The 13,238-nt window shown below is 46.8% G+C and overlaps 1 protein-coding gene across 1 annotated transcript in view; it reads left to right on the forward strand.

Moving 5' to 3' along the window:
- DPP6 (dipeptidyl peptidase like 6) overlaps positions 1-13,238 on the forward strand; it is a 715,888-nt gene that overhangs the window by 668,609 nt on the left and 34,041 nt on the right. The window lies entirely within an intron of this gene.

The following is a 13,238-nucleotide window of genomic DNA, read 5'->3' on the forward strand; positions in this document are numbered from 1 at the left end:
AATAATAGCTATTATGTTTCTATTCCATAAATTAGACCAAGATGACCAAACTTTATCATGGAATGTGTCTGTAGACAAAGGATTTTTATTTTCTTTCTGTGTACAAGAAACATTAGTTGTGGCCTCCACGGCTAGCTGAAGTGAACGTTGAAGATCTGGGCCAGGATCTGGACCTTTGTAGGTGGGGTGGAAAGTGTGCACGGGACAGAGTACATCTTCATGCAGAGGGCAAGAGGGAGTCTGTCCTCACAGCACGGAGCCCACATAGACCACCTTGACCATTTCCAAATTGAAACGAAACGAAGAAACACACAGTTAATGAATCTTACCTTGCCTGGGCAGGCAGACCGCCGCCCCACGCGCCTCCCAGATCTTAAGCATCAAGTTTCCGTCTCCCTTGAATCCCCAGCTGCTTACTGGAGAATGTTTCCATTATTAATAATTATGAATACCACCTTCTGTCTGTTTCACTCTTGCAAGGACCAAGGACTACAAAGAATGTCTCCTTCATTTAGTCCTTCCAAATGCCACGGCTGTCCACATTATACATGTGAAGGGCCCACAGCTCAGAAGCCAGGGTCATATGGTCTTACATAGGCAGGAGCTCAGACAAGATGAAGGTTTATGCTCTTAACTAAATTTATTCATTGCAAAAAATGATCATCAGTTATAGGCCTGGGAACTGAAGAGCCTGTTTTTGTTTTTGTTTTTGTTTTTTTGTCTTTGTTTGTTTTTTTGTTTTGTGTGATTTGGAACCATTGTCTATAGTCAGAGAAAGATTCTAATGGGAATATGCATGGGTTATGTGCCACAGAGGGACTTTGTTCTGATGGGGACCTGCTTGTTGTACATCATTGGCCTAGGGGCATCTCAAAATTTAGCTAAGTAACATGTATATGGGAAAGTTTCTTTGGGGGGAGGGGAAGGAGGGAATGTCTTATGCAAACAGGGTCAGTATGTATCATGTGTGGCTTTTCTGACAACGAAGTAAGACCTACCTCTGGGTCCCTATTGTGGGTTGGGTTGTATCCCACCCTCTCCCCAAAACACAGATGGTGAAGTCCTAACCCCCGGAACTTCCAAATGTAACTTTATTTGGAAGTAGGATTGTTGTGTATGTAGTTAACTGAGATGAAGTCATTCTGGAATAAGGTGGCCCTTAATCCAAGGACTGGTGTCCTTATAAGAAGAGGAAAAGAGATGCAGACACACTAGGCAGAAGATGCCACGTGCTAATAGAGGCAGAGATTGGAATGATGCGTGTGTAGACCAAGGAGCCCCCGGGACCGATGGCCACCACCAGAAGCTGGAAGAGGCAAAGAAGGAGTGTCCCGGGCAGGTTCAGAGGGGACCGGGCCCTGCTGATGCCGTAGTCTCGGACTCCCAGCCTCCAGACTGTGAGACAGTAAATTCTGTTGTGTTAAGCCCGCCTGTTGTTGGAACCTTGTTACGGCGGCCCTGGGAGAGGGACGCAGCCCCAGGGCAGGCCCCTCCAAACCCTTCCCCAACCGCCTAAAACCCCGGGCTGATTTCTTACCTCAGAGCAGTGGTTCTGAAAGAGCAGCCCACAGACGTGGTGACACATGCAGCTTCCACAGACCTGTGGAATCATAACCGCTGGAGCGGCACCCGCCGGACTCTGCCTGTCCAGGCCATCCCGGCCATTCTGGTGTAGCTAGAGTTTGAGCATTGCCGCCTTAGACGGAGTATGAAATAGCATTTCCTTGCTTCCAAGATGTGCTTCTCACATTCTTCGTTTTTCTGAAATCAAATGCATCTCAGTGTCTCTGTAAAATCTTAAATCACTGGTGTCTCTTGCATCATTTGTGTTTTAGAATCCATGAAAAATAGTGCATACAACATCCATCCAATATGCCTGTTCGTGTTGCTTGTTTAAGAAGCTCCAACCGCCATAGAAGTGATTCCTGGTGCTCTGGGATTTTAAAGAAGTTTGTGTCCTGGCCATGGGAAGTGCACTGGGCACCTTGAGACGTGGGGTGACCTTCAGAAATGTCTCCCGGGAAGCATTTAAACCTTCCATTCGTCTCTGATGCACCGATGTATCGTCTCTGATGCTTCCGTTCGTCAGCTTGAGGCCCACCCTCTGGGTCCTACTCCCATGTAATCACTGTGACCTTCCTTCCTGCCGCTCCTGCTGGCCTTTCCGAAGGGCCTCTGGTCTCGAGGCTTTACTTCAAAGATACACTACTTGCTCAGAGAGGGGCCCCCTGACTGCAGGAAGTAATGCATTTGGTTGATTTGTTTTCTTCCCTCTCTTCTGGAGGCATTTCCCTATGAAGCTTGCAGATCCCCCCCGCCCCCTGTCCCTGCCCACTCAGAAACTGAGCCTCAGATAAAAATGGTGTGCGGTTAGGAGGCTGGTATTTAAGACAGAACATCTGTTCTGTCACACTTTAACAACACGGCTACTAAAGCAGGAGAAAATTAATTAAAAGTGTCACTCATGTGGCTGTTCAAATTACATTTCTACTTCTCCACAGAGCATTCACGTATACGTTATAAAATGTTGTGGTGTCCTGAATGATTAATTTTGTTTAAATTATTATAAATTGCTCACTGACACAACAAAAATGAGGACATTGGGGAGACGAGATTTTATTTGCACAGAGTTTGTATTTTTTTTATCTTTATTTTTTTTAGAGAGAGAGAAAGCACGAGTGGGGCAGAGGGAAGTAGAGACTCCCAAGCAGTCTCCATGCTCAGTGCAGAACCGGACATAAGGCTCGATCTCACGACTGTGAGAGCATGACCTGAGCCAGAGTGAGAGTCAGATGCTCAACAGACCGAGCCACCCAGCACCCCTTCACGGTGTTTAAAGGATGAGTTTTAGTAACATGCTGTGGGTCAGTGTAAACACACACACACACACACACACACACACACAACACGTACTCCATTCTTGTAAAAGTATCACTGCTCTTTACCCTCCCTTCTCTCCCCAGTGTTGCTAACGTTTTCTAGAACAATGATGACCCACGTTCCAACTTGTATGTTGGTTTATTTTTCTCACTTTTCCCACCATGTCCATCCCAAAGCAAAGAAAGACTGTTATATTCACATTCCCACAAGATCCCCCAAGAGATCTTAGCGTTTTTAAGTTTGTTCATTTATTTAGAAAAGTGTTTCACCAGGGTGCTCCGTTTGTCGGGAGCTCAGCGGGCCATGCTCCTGAGATCCCTGCCCTTGGTACATGTTCACAAAGGCAATAATTCAAGGAGAAAGCAGTCAGTGTAATGAAAGCAGTAAAACAGTTATTAAATATTCAGAGAACCGAGGGCTTACGTCTAGCTGGAGGGGGTCAGAAATGTTAGCTGAAATTAAGACACACTTGTGTAGGGAATGTTTTTAGATTCATAGAATGCCCAGGCAGAAGGAAGTTTACAGACTCTCTAACCCCAGCATTTTCTAATGTGGTTTAAGCGACAGAGCCCTTTCTTCAGAAGGAAACTTCTCACAGGGACGCCCAGCATGGCAATGGCGGCCCGTGAGGGCTCCCAGGAGCTCCCTTTGGAAACCTCTGGTCTAGTTCAGTTGCCTCATGTTGCAGATTAAATAAGTGTGGGGGCAAAAGGGTCAAGTCATGAGAAGAGTCCACTTGGAGGAAATAAAAATTCGTTGTAGCAAGAGCCTTTGTGCGACAGCACAGGAAACACATTTAGCTTATTTAAGTGGAGATTTTGGAGGTATTTCTATGCAAGACGCTTGCAGCATTGGCCTGCCTCAGATACTGAATAATCCTAACCTTAGTCTGATGAGAGAACGGTGCTTGGAAGGTTCTAGAATGCCTCTTAGAATATGGTTTTTCTGTGGCAGACGCCTAAGAAATCTGCAACTCGGTCCTTGTTAGTCGACTTGGTTGTTGACGGTTGATGCAGTCAACAAACTTGCAATGCCTCTGTGATAAACCTTAACTCTCGATTATCTTTCATACTTTTTAAAAACCAAGGTTAGTCTTTGTAACAGGTAATTGGCAACTTCGAGGTTATTCAAAAGAACGCTCCTCAGCCTCTGAACTGACTTCGCCCAACCTCACAGGTTCCCGAGGGTGCACCCTGTCAATGATTTCTTTACCCACCATTTAATCCGCAAATATCAGGTGGCTGCTTCCTGTGAACAAGACACTGTACGTGTCCCTATGGGGGAATTAAAGCTATGCTGAGAGCGTTTCCAAAATGCCAAATAGAGTAGAAGAGATTAGACGTAAGTAATCATTGGAACTCAGATTGGAACATACTTGGCTTTGGCCAAAATTCATCACAGGACTTCTGGAATCGCAAGCAGGCAGGTGACGGGAAGCATTGTCACAGGTCTGATGGATATGGCGATCCCTGCAGCTGCAGGAAGTACACGGGGAGAGCCTCGAGTTGGAGCCGGAGACCCCGGTGGGGGTCCGTGCTCGGCCACACTCGGCACAAATGGAACAGCCAGTACACAACGCATCATTTCCCCTGTGGTTTGCCTGATCTGGCAAAACGAGCCAGGCTGAGCTCCTTCCTTCTTTCTCTGGATTCTGTGTATTCTGCCAAACCCCTCACACCTTCCCCCAGGTTGATGCATACAGGGCATAAAAATGACGCCACGATTTCAACGCATAAGTCTTGAAACCTAAAGCTTTATGAGTCAACAACCCCAAGACACCAGCTGAATCTCAGCCATCGTCATGAGCCCTGAGTGTCACTCACAGTTTCTGGAGCAAGAGGTTACACGTGACCATACAAAGTCAACGTGACATTTTTCGCCATCGTTTGTGAGTGTGTAAAACAACCCATTGATTTCTAGAAACCCCGCTGAGTGATTCACTTAGGCTGCTGCATGGACGGAAGTGTGACCTCATCCGAGGTCCCCAGACGCACAGAATTAGACGGAAGCAAAACCCAGTGCTGGGGGGTGTGGCAGGCAGACCCCCCAAATGCCAGGGTTTATGCCAGCGATCACAAGGTCTCGAAATCAAACAGCAACAAAATCTGTCTGCCGCGTCGACTAGGAAATACTGTCTCTAGGACAAATATGTTAATCATCCACGATAGCACCGGTAGCTTGGCTGGGTCCCTGTTTAGCAGTATGATAATATCGCCTCCATGTATAAACTCTGCGTAGCCGGCATACATAATGCATGAGCTGGCAAATAAAGAGATCTGGATTCCGTGCACTGAAGAGCCGCGCCGACTGTCTCGACCAGAGCCTTCGCCTTTTCTCGCACTCCCAGCAGCTGGTTTTGAGACCATTCATCAGTGCTCCCGCCATGCGCAGTGAACTCCATTGTCCGCACGCCGTGGGTTTAGCCCTGCTTGGAAATTATCTGTCACATAAACATCCTCCAAGGGTGGAGAGGAGAGGAAGGAAGACAAACACTGTCTCGGTGAATTTTTTTTTTTTTTATTGTGATGATTTTTTTTTTCATTTCCAGTTTTGTGTCCTTTTTAATCACTTCATTTGCATGTGTAATTGTCACTTTTCCCCATGCAGTCAAGCAAGTGTAAATGAATGTTCTGGCATAAACGGCACCAGAAACCAGAAGCGCGAACGTGAAGATTTTTCTGTTTGCACGTCTGTTGCGTAATTTAGTCTTTTCTTTGTGAAATCTGAATGCTTCGCCTCTGACCGCAGGGATGCTGTGCGTCAAAACTCCCATACGCATTGGTTGTGGATTTGCTTGCTACGGTTTATTTTTTATCTCCCCTCAGGAACAATATGCATTTGGAAGTCAGATATCTCACTTGAGCCAAAATGGTCTCTGTCACTAACCAAAGTTTTTAGAAAACCAAATGTTGTTTATATGTCTTCGTAAGCAAAGGCCGAGCAAATAGAACGAGCTTTCTCTGTCGGCGAACGCACGGTTCTGCATCTGGGTTTGACAGTTTTTTTTAATGTTTATTTATTTTTGAGACAATGCGAGAGACAGAGTGCAAGCAGGGGAGGTAAAGACAGAGGGAGACACAGAATCCGAAGCGGGCTCCAGGCTCCGAGCTGTCGGCCCAGAGCCCGACACGGGGCTCGAACTCATGAACCGTGAGATCATGACCTGAGCCGAAGTTGGATTCTTAACCGACTGAGCCACTCAGGTGCCCCTCTGCATCTGGGTTTGAACATATTAGCGCTCTCACTGCATGTTCCAGGGGTCCACCAGCTATGACACAGGCTTACCCACCAGGGACTTCAGAAATATCAGGACAGGACGAAGAGAATCGTGATAAATGTTTTTACATCTACCCATCATGTTCATAAGCGTGCGCGCCGTGTGAATGTCACAGTGCACGTGGAAGGGGATCGCAGTACACATGCGTGTACAGAATGGGAAATGGACTATTTCACCCAGTTGCAGAGAGGAATTTGCAGTGAGGTATAACCGTATGCTTTCAAAACCATGCCCCCTGTCCTAAGACCAGACAAAACTGTCCAGATCCCAGAAGGCCAGGCTGAGAGGGAGCAGAGCAGTGATATTCACTCTCTTCTGGCCTCCTTGGCTTCCACTTTGGGCTGAAAGTAGAATCTCCTTCTCGGTCCGGGTCTAGACTGTCGCCTCGGCCTCTTGCCCATGTCTGCATTTCAGAGGGAGGCTCCGGTCGTACAATTCCTGTCTCCGGAGTAGGGTACGCCAGCCTCACAGAGGGACACGGAGGCGGTGTCACCCCAACACCCGGCACAGGGCCTGGCAGGTAGTGGGCGCCCAAAAGTGGTCGTAGCAGCCTTTGACACTCTTACTAAGAGTAGACCTCGACAAGCCCATACAGTAAAACCTTGGTTTGTGAGCACAATTTGTTCCGGAAACATGCTTGTAAATCCAAAGCTCTTGTACATCAAAGCAAATTTCCCCAGAAGAAATCATGGAAACTCAGATGATTCGTTCCACAACCCAAAAATATTCATTAAAAAATGATTACAATACCGTAATATAATACAAGACACTAAAGAAAATGCAAAATATAAAGAGAAAAACGAATTAACTTGCACTTACCTTTGAAAACCTTCGTGACTGGTGTGAGGGAGACAAGAGAGAGGAGGGCTATTGTGTAGGACAACTTTCAGTATCACTAACCATCACTGCTGTCGATTGGCTCAATGGAATCTTTTTCTGCACGGGGACCATTGTATATGCTCACACGGATGTTGACTACAGTACTGTATTCATAAACTCTTGTCATAGACTGTATTTAATGTTACTGGCAATAAGGCAGCCGAGGAAATGGTCTATATCTGCAGGCGGCCTGACCTCGAATGAAGCAAAGCCTTCTTCAGGTTACTCTTGTCTGGAAAAGCAAAGGACTGTCAATAGGTGCTTGGAGGTGACAAAAAATACACCAGTGCCAGTTGGGGGCACCTTCCAACGTTCTGAAAAGTCAGGGATTTCTGCCAAACACCACCTCCTGAGACCAGCATCTGAGCATGGGAGACGATCACCCACAGCCCCGCAGGGAGTGAGAGAGAGAAAGAGAGAAGAACCATTGGCTCAGTTGTGATCACACGGCATCTGGCATCACATACGACTTGTGTTGCGCAACATCACTCCTCTATAAAGTTAAGATTTGTTAGAAATGTTTGCTCGTCTTGCGGAACACTCACAGAACACGTGACTCAAAATCCAGGCTTGACTGTCTTCTGCACGTGAGACCCAGAGGAGAAAAGGCACAGAGCTGGAACCAGGGCAGGCTCCCCAACCACGTCCCCACTGCGGGAGTCAACTTGCTCACCTCTGAACCGTGTGCCTTCTGGTGATTTTGCTCACTACACGGCATCAAAGCCTATTTCTGTGCATTTTGTATTTTGTCCTGGTCTATTTTGTTCTAGACAGTGAGTCCCTGACAGCAAATACTTTGTTTCTGGCCGTTTCCCCTGGACCTGGCAGCGTGCCTTGCACACACGGAATCTCTATGTATGTTTGTCGCATTGAATTACACGCAAAGTGAAAAGAGGCCGTGAACAGGAGTTGTCAGAATCACCGTTGAGCAGAGTCCTGTAGGGTTCTGGCTGTCTGTAAAGCAAAAAGCCAGATTTTCCAGGTTTCAGTCACAATAACGTGTGCACGGATAACAGAGAGGCAGTGACAACATAGCCGAGAGCTTTGTACTGTACAAAACAACGCGTTTAATCAGTGAGGTGTTGGCTGTATGTGCATTAGATTTTTTTGGAAGAAGAGGAAGGAAGACCAGTTTCAAACTTCAGTGAGTCCCTCCTAAGACTCCTTAGTAAACATGTTCTTGTTTACAGTGGGTGTAGGGATCTCCCTTTTTGTGATAAGCTCTCCCCAAATCCTGCATATGCTGTTAGTGTATTGGGTGTGTCCCTTCTCTTCTGAGAGAAGTTGTAGGTGAACGATAGCCCAGGTCTGATAAAAGTATCACAAAGTCTAAGCATCTTATTCCAAGTTGAGAATCCCCTGCTTTTTCTTTCTTTCTTATGAGAAAATTGTTTGTGGTTTAGGTGTGTTTCTCTTTTTTTTTTTATTTATTTTTAACATTTATTTATTTTTGAGAGACAGAGACAGAGCACAAGTGGGGGTGGGGCAGAGAGAGAGGGAGACACAGAGTCCGAAGCAGGCTCCAGGCTCCGAGCCATCAGCCCAGAGCCTGACGCAGGGCTCGAACTCACCAACCGTGAGATCATGACCTGAGCTGAAGTCGGATGCTCAACCGACTGAGCCACCCAGGCGCCCCAAGGTGGGTTTCTAAATTACCTGCCAATTTTGAGGAGCCTGACCACCATAGAAATCTCAAACCCGTTTGGGTAATCTTAAAACCCACCTAGGGCATTTTCTCCCAGAGGAGGGTCTGACCTTCGGACAGGATCTGGAAGGTTAGAATCAGTAGGTTTAAATTATACACAGGGGCTGCTTTTTAACTTTTGTTTTGTGTCCTCTTTAAACGTATTTCTTGTGTGTTTTGTTTCTGTTTGGCTATTCTAAAGAATCTTGTATATTTAAACAGCGGTGAATACAGCACAGTTGTGGTGTGGCTCTTGAGGAAAAGAACGCCGTTCAACCCTTATAGACGGAGGCAGTTACTCTTGGCACTTAGAGAAAAGGTGGGTGGGGGCTGAGGGGTGACCACGTACCCACAGAGAGCCAAAAAGCTGGATTCTAAAACACGGAGATGTGGGATGGGCTTAAGAGATCCTTCCTTAGCCTGATTTCAGTGTGCTGCCTTGATATGTCATGGCCAAGTATATGCTGAAAAGGTCTTTGTTCGTTAGCCATTAATCCATTCGGCAAGCATTTTGTATACAGCGCTGAGTCCCAGATTCTGAATAGGCACCGGGGACCCAGATCTCCAGCATGAGGATTTCAGATTGTGTGTGTGTGTCTGTCTGTCTTCTGTTCTCTGGGGGTGTGGTGGGAACCTGGTAGGAGCAGTTACATTTTTTTTTTTTTTTCATTTCAATTCGGCACAGCAATTGCTACCATTGGTACCAGGGACCCTTTTTGAGTGACAGATGAGGGAGAACCCAGGAGAAGCTTCTGCAGCAGCAGTAAAGAGATAAATCCCTAAACAGCACAGGGACAGGCCCCAGCATGGTTGTGGTGGACGAAGGGCAGGAAAGGGCAGTTTGCAGTCACACACACACACACAAAGCAAATGTCAAAGAAAGGCGAAAAGATGGCCCACTTCACTCAAAATCTGAGAAATGTGCATTAAACCAATGCCAAGTACTGCGTCTGCCCAGTGGAGCCATTGTCGTAATGCAGACCGCCCCCCCCCCGCCCCCCGCCATAAACTGTAAGTTAGAGAGCGTGAGTCTATATCGACTAGGACTCAGATGCCTCTGCCTGAGGCGGTAGACGGCTGCCCCACGTCTCACGCATAACCCCCTGGGACCCTCCCCATCGCCACGTGACCCCAGCCCCCCTCAAGAGAGGTCCCTTCCCCTCTGTTGGCCAAAGGCATGAGAGCCAGTGTGTATGACAGCAGGGCCCGGACGCTTTAGGAGCCCCCGTGTGTCCCCCTTGCTCACCTCCTCCTGCTGTGACCCAGTTCGTTCCCGACGAGGGCTGGGAGCTTCAGCCTGGGTCCCAGAACCAGGACGCCACACGGAGAACCCAGTGTAGCCGCGCATTTACCAGGACGTGACATTAGCAAGAAATAAGCTTTCATTTTTTTAAGCACTGAAGGTAGGGGCTCCGTGTTTGGACCCTGAAGCTGGTTTAGTGAAAGCTGACCATAAAACCTTTCAACACAGCAGTCGCAGTGCTGGTAGCTAGCTTAACTGACGGTCTCGTCCACGCGCAAAGATACGAGCGAGAGAGTTTTCTGCAGCGCCGTTTATGGTAACGAAGAACAAAAGGAAACAGCCTAAATTTCCGTCAGCAGGGAAGGCACCAAATAAATTGTAGTATGTATATATCGTTAATTATAATGTATAGAATATATATTATATATAAATTTATAATATATAATATAAATTATATATACAATTTATATGTATCATTTATATATATAAATTATATATACATGTATATATATCCATATAAGGGAATACTACACATCTGTTACAACTTTTCAGAATTACTTACATAATTGTACATTGCAGTATTTACCGCCGTATTTACCATTCAGCAACTTCATGTCCTCAGGCAAGTTTACGTTTTTCATGTTCGTCCACGTCAGCAGGTGTGGATTGACTCATTCATTTCGTGCGCTCTCCAACCTTCTCCGTGTGAATGCGCTGATTTAAGCCGCCCCGTCTCCCGCTAGGGGTTAGCTGGGCCACTGTTGCTCAGGCACCGGTGCTGTTGAGAAGGACCTCCTACGCGCCTCCTCACGGGTGTGTGCAGGGGTGTGTGCAACGGTGCTCGCAAGACGCTCCGCCGTGGAGCTGTAGGCCGCACGGCACCGAGCATCGTCACCTCTCACGGCTGTGCCGACTCCAAACAATTGCTCACTCGCGTGCTGCCCGTTTGGCCCCATCTCCAGATGCTGGGCTACGATGTGTGTGACAAACATGAGATTGTGGACACAGACCATGTGACAGAAATGTCTTTTAATTCTTTTAATGCTTATTTGTTACGTTGAGAGAGAGAGAGAGACAGAGTATGAGTAGGGGAGGGGCTGAGAGAGAGGGAGACACAGAATCCGAAGCAGGCTCCAGGCTCTGAGCTGTCAGCACAGAGCCCCATGTGGGGCTCGAACCCACAAACTGTGACACCGTGACCTGAGCCAAAGTCGGACACTTAACCCACTGAGCCACCCAGGCGCCCCGCAAAAGTATCTTTTAAGTGCGGGAGGATGATAAGTCACCTCAAGGTAACAGTTACCTCTGGGAAGGGAGTAGGCTGAGATCAGGGAAGGGTGGACAGGTGCCCTCAAGTCCATGTTTTATTTAAAAACAAAAACAAAACACTGAGGCAATAGGGTTCGGCCTTAAGATTTGAGAAAAGCTGCTGGTTTCTATGCAGGTGTTTTTATGTTACTTAAACCTGTTTAAAATATCTGTGTGTGTGCAAATATGACCACATATACACAGAGAATCATCTTAAGACATTTTGGAGACATTTAAGTCACCTCTGGGAAGTGGGGGTCAGAAGGGTATTTCACTTGTCACTTTATTCTGTTCTTCAGTGTTTGCATTTTTTTTAGCAACATATATCAAGTTAATGAATTAAAAACTGAGGAGGGGGGCGCCTGGGTGGCTCAGTCGGTTGAGCGTCCGACTTCAGCTCAGGTCACGATCTCGCGGTCCGTGAGTTCGAGCCCCGCATTGGGCTCTGTGCTGATAGCTCAGAGCCTGGAGCCTGCTTCTGATTCTGTGTCTCCCTCTCTCTCTGCCCCTCCCCCGTTCATTCTCTCTCTCTGTCTCAAAAATAAACGTTAAAAAAAATAATAAAAAATAAAAAATAAAAAAACTGAGGAGGGATGAGTTTCTTACTGTGTGGGTTAGATGGAAGGCTTCAAACTCTCAGAACCTGCGTTTTCTCATCTGTAAGATCGACTTTGGAGGGCTACTGTGAGCGTTATGAATTACTCATATCAAACATCTTGCAGAGTGCCTCTACATAGTAGGCACTAAATAAATAATAGTTGTTTACATTATTAATCAAAATGCAGGATACGCTCTGTATGCGAATTTACTCCCCCTGAAACGTGCAGAGGAAATAGATGTAGTGTCTTTATTTCTCAATAACTGATCTGTTCTTCCACATGAGCTCCCCATGGGGGAAAATGGATCTTTGAGCCGGGAAACTTAGTTTGATTCAATAATTTAAACCCACAGCCAGTGTTTAAACCCCTTTCGGTGAGGGCTGTCTCTTTAGATTTAAACACCTAGACTCTCAGATCACTGCTGCCTGCACCCCTGGGGAGATGGTGTCAGATTTAGCAAACAAAAATACAGGACATGCAGTTCCCTTTAATTTCAGGCAAACAGCAAGTAATTTTTTTTAGTGGTAAGTCCCAAATACTGCATGGGACATATTTATACAAATATATATATATATATGTATATATATATATATATTTGTATACAGTATATATATATATTTGTATACAGTATATAAATATATATTTATATACTGTAGTGTTTATCTGAAATGCTCATGTAATTGAATATCCTATCTGTGGGTCAATGGTGGAGGGGGTATAGGGGGGAGAGGGAATAAGGTCCCAGGGCCTCCCGGACTTTGGATGTGCATTAGACAGTGTCTGGGTCCAGTCCCTGGGCAGTGGACAGGCTCTGAGTTCCAGGGTCTGGGGTCTGAACCGGCCCCTTTGTTTTTCTGGCACATCCTCTTTGGGCCCTGGACTGGGACCACTCTTTAGCCACTGCAGTGGGGTCTTTAAGCCTGACTACGGTGGAATCTGTGCCAGGTTTTGTGGCTCTCAATTGAGCCACTGGTCTATGGCCCCAGAGAAGCACGCAGAAGTTACGATGACCCCAAGGAAGCTGAACTCCAGCCATCCCTCTCCCCAAACAGTCCATGTTCGCCTCCGGTTCAGATGTGGCCCATCTCTGTGAGCTCATAGCGTCCCAGAGTCCCCAGCCTGAAGCAGAGAGCAGGAAACAACCCGACTACCATGTCCCTGTGATGGACCCTTCTCTGCCCACCCGCTTCCCACCTGCCTTCATTGTCCCCAGTCCCCCAGGATCACAGGGCTCCTTCCTGGACACTCTGCGATCACCACTCAGCACTCACTCTGTGAACATGTAGTCAAGTACCCACTATATCCCGAGTACCATCCCGGTGCTAGAAATAACGGCAGGAAGACAGCATCTCATTTTGTCCCTATAAA

This window comes from Lynx rufus, unplaced genomic scaffold (genome assembly GCF_022079265.1).
Source record: "Lynx rufus isolate CCGP_SWC_20201006 ecotype Redwood Valley unplaced genomic scaffold, mLynRuf1.p SCAF_4, whole genome shotgun sequence".
Lineage (NCBI taxonomy): Eukaryota > Metazoa > Chordata > Mammalia > Carnivora > Felidae > Lynx > Lynx rufus.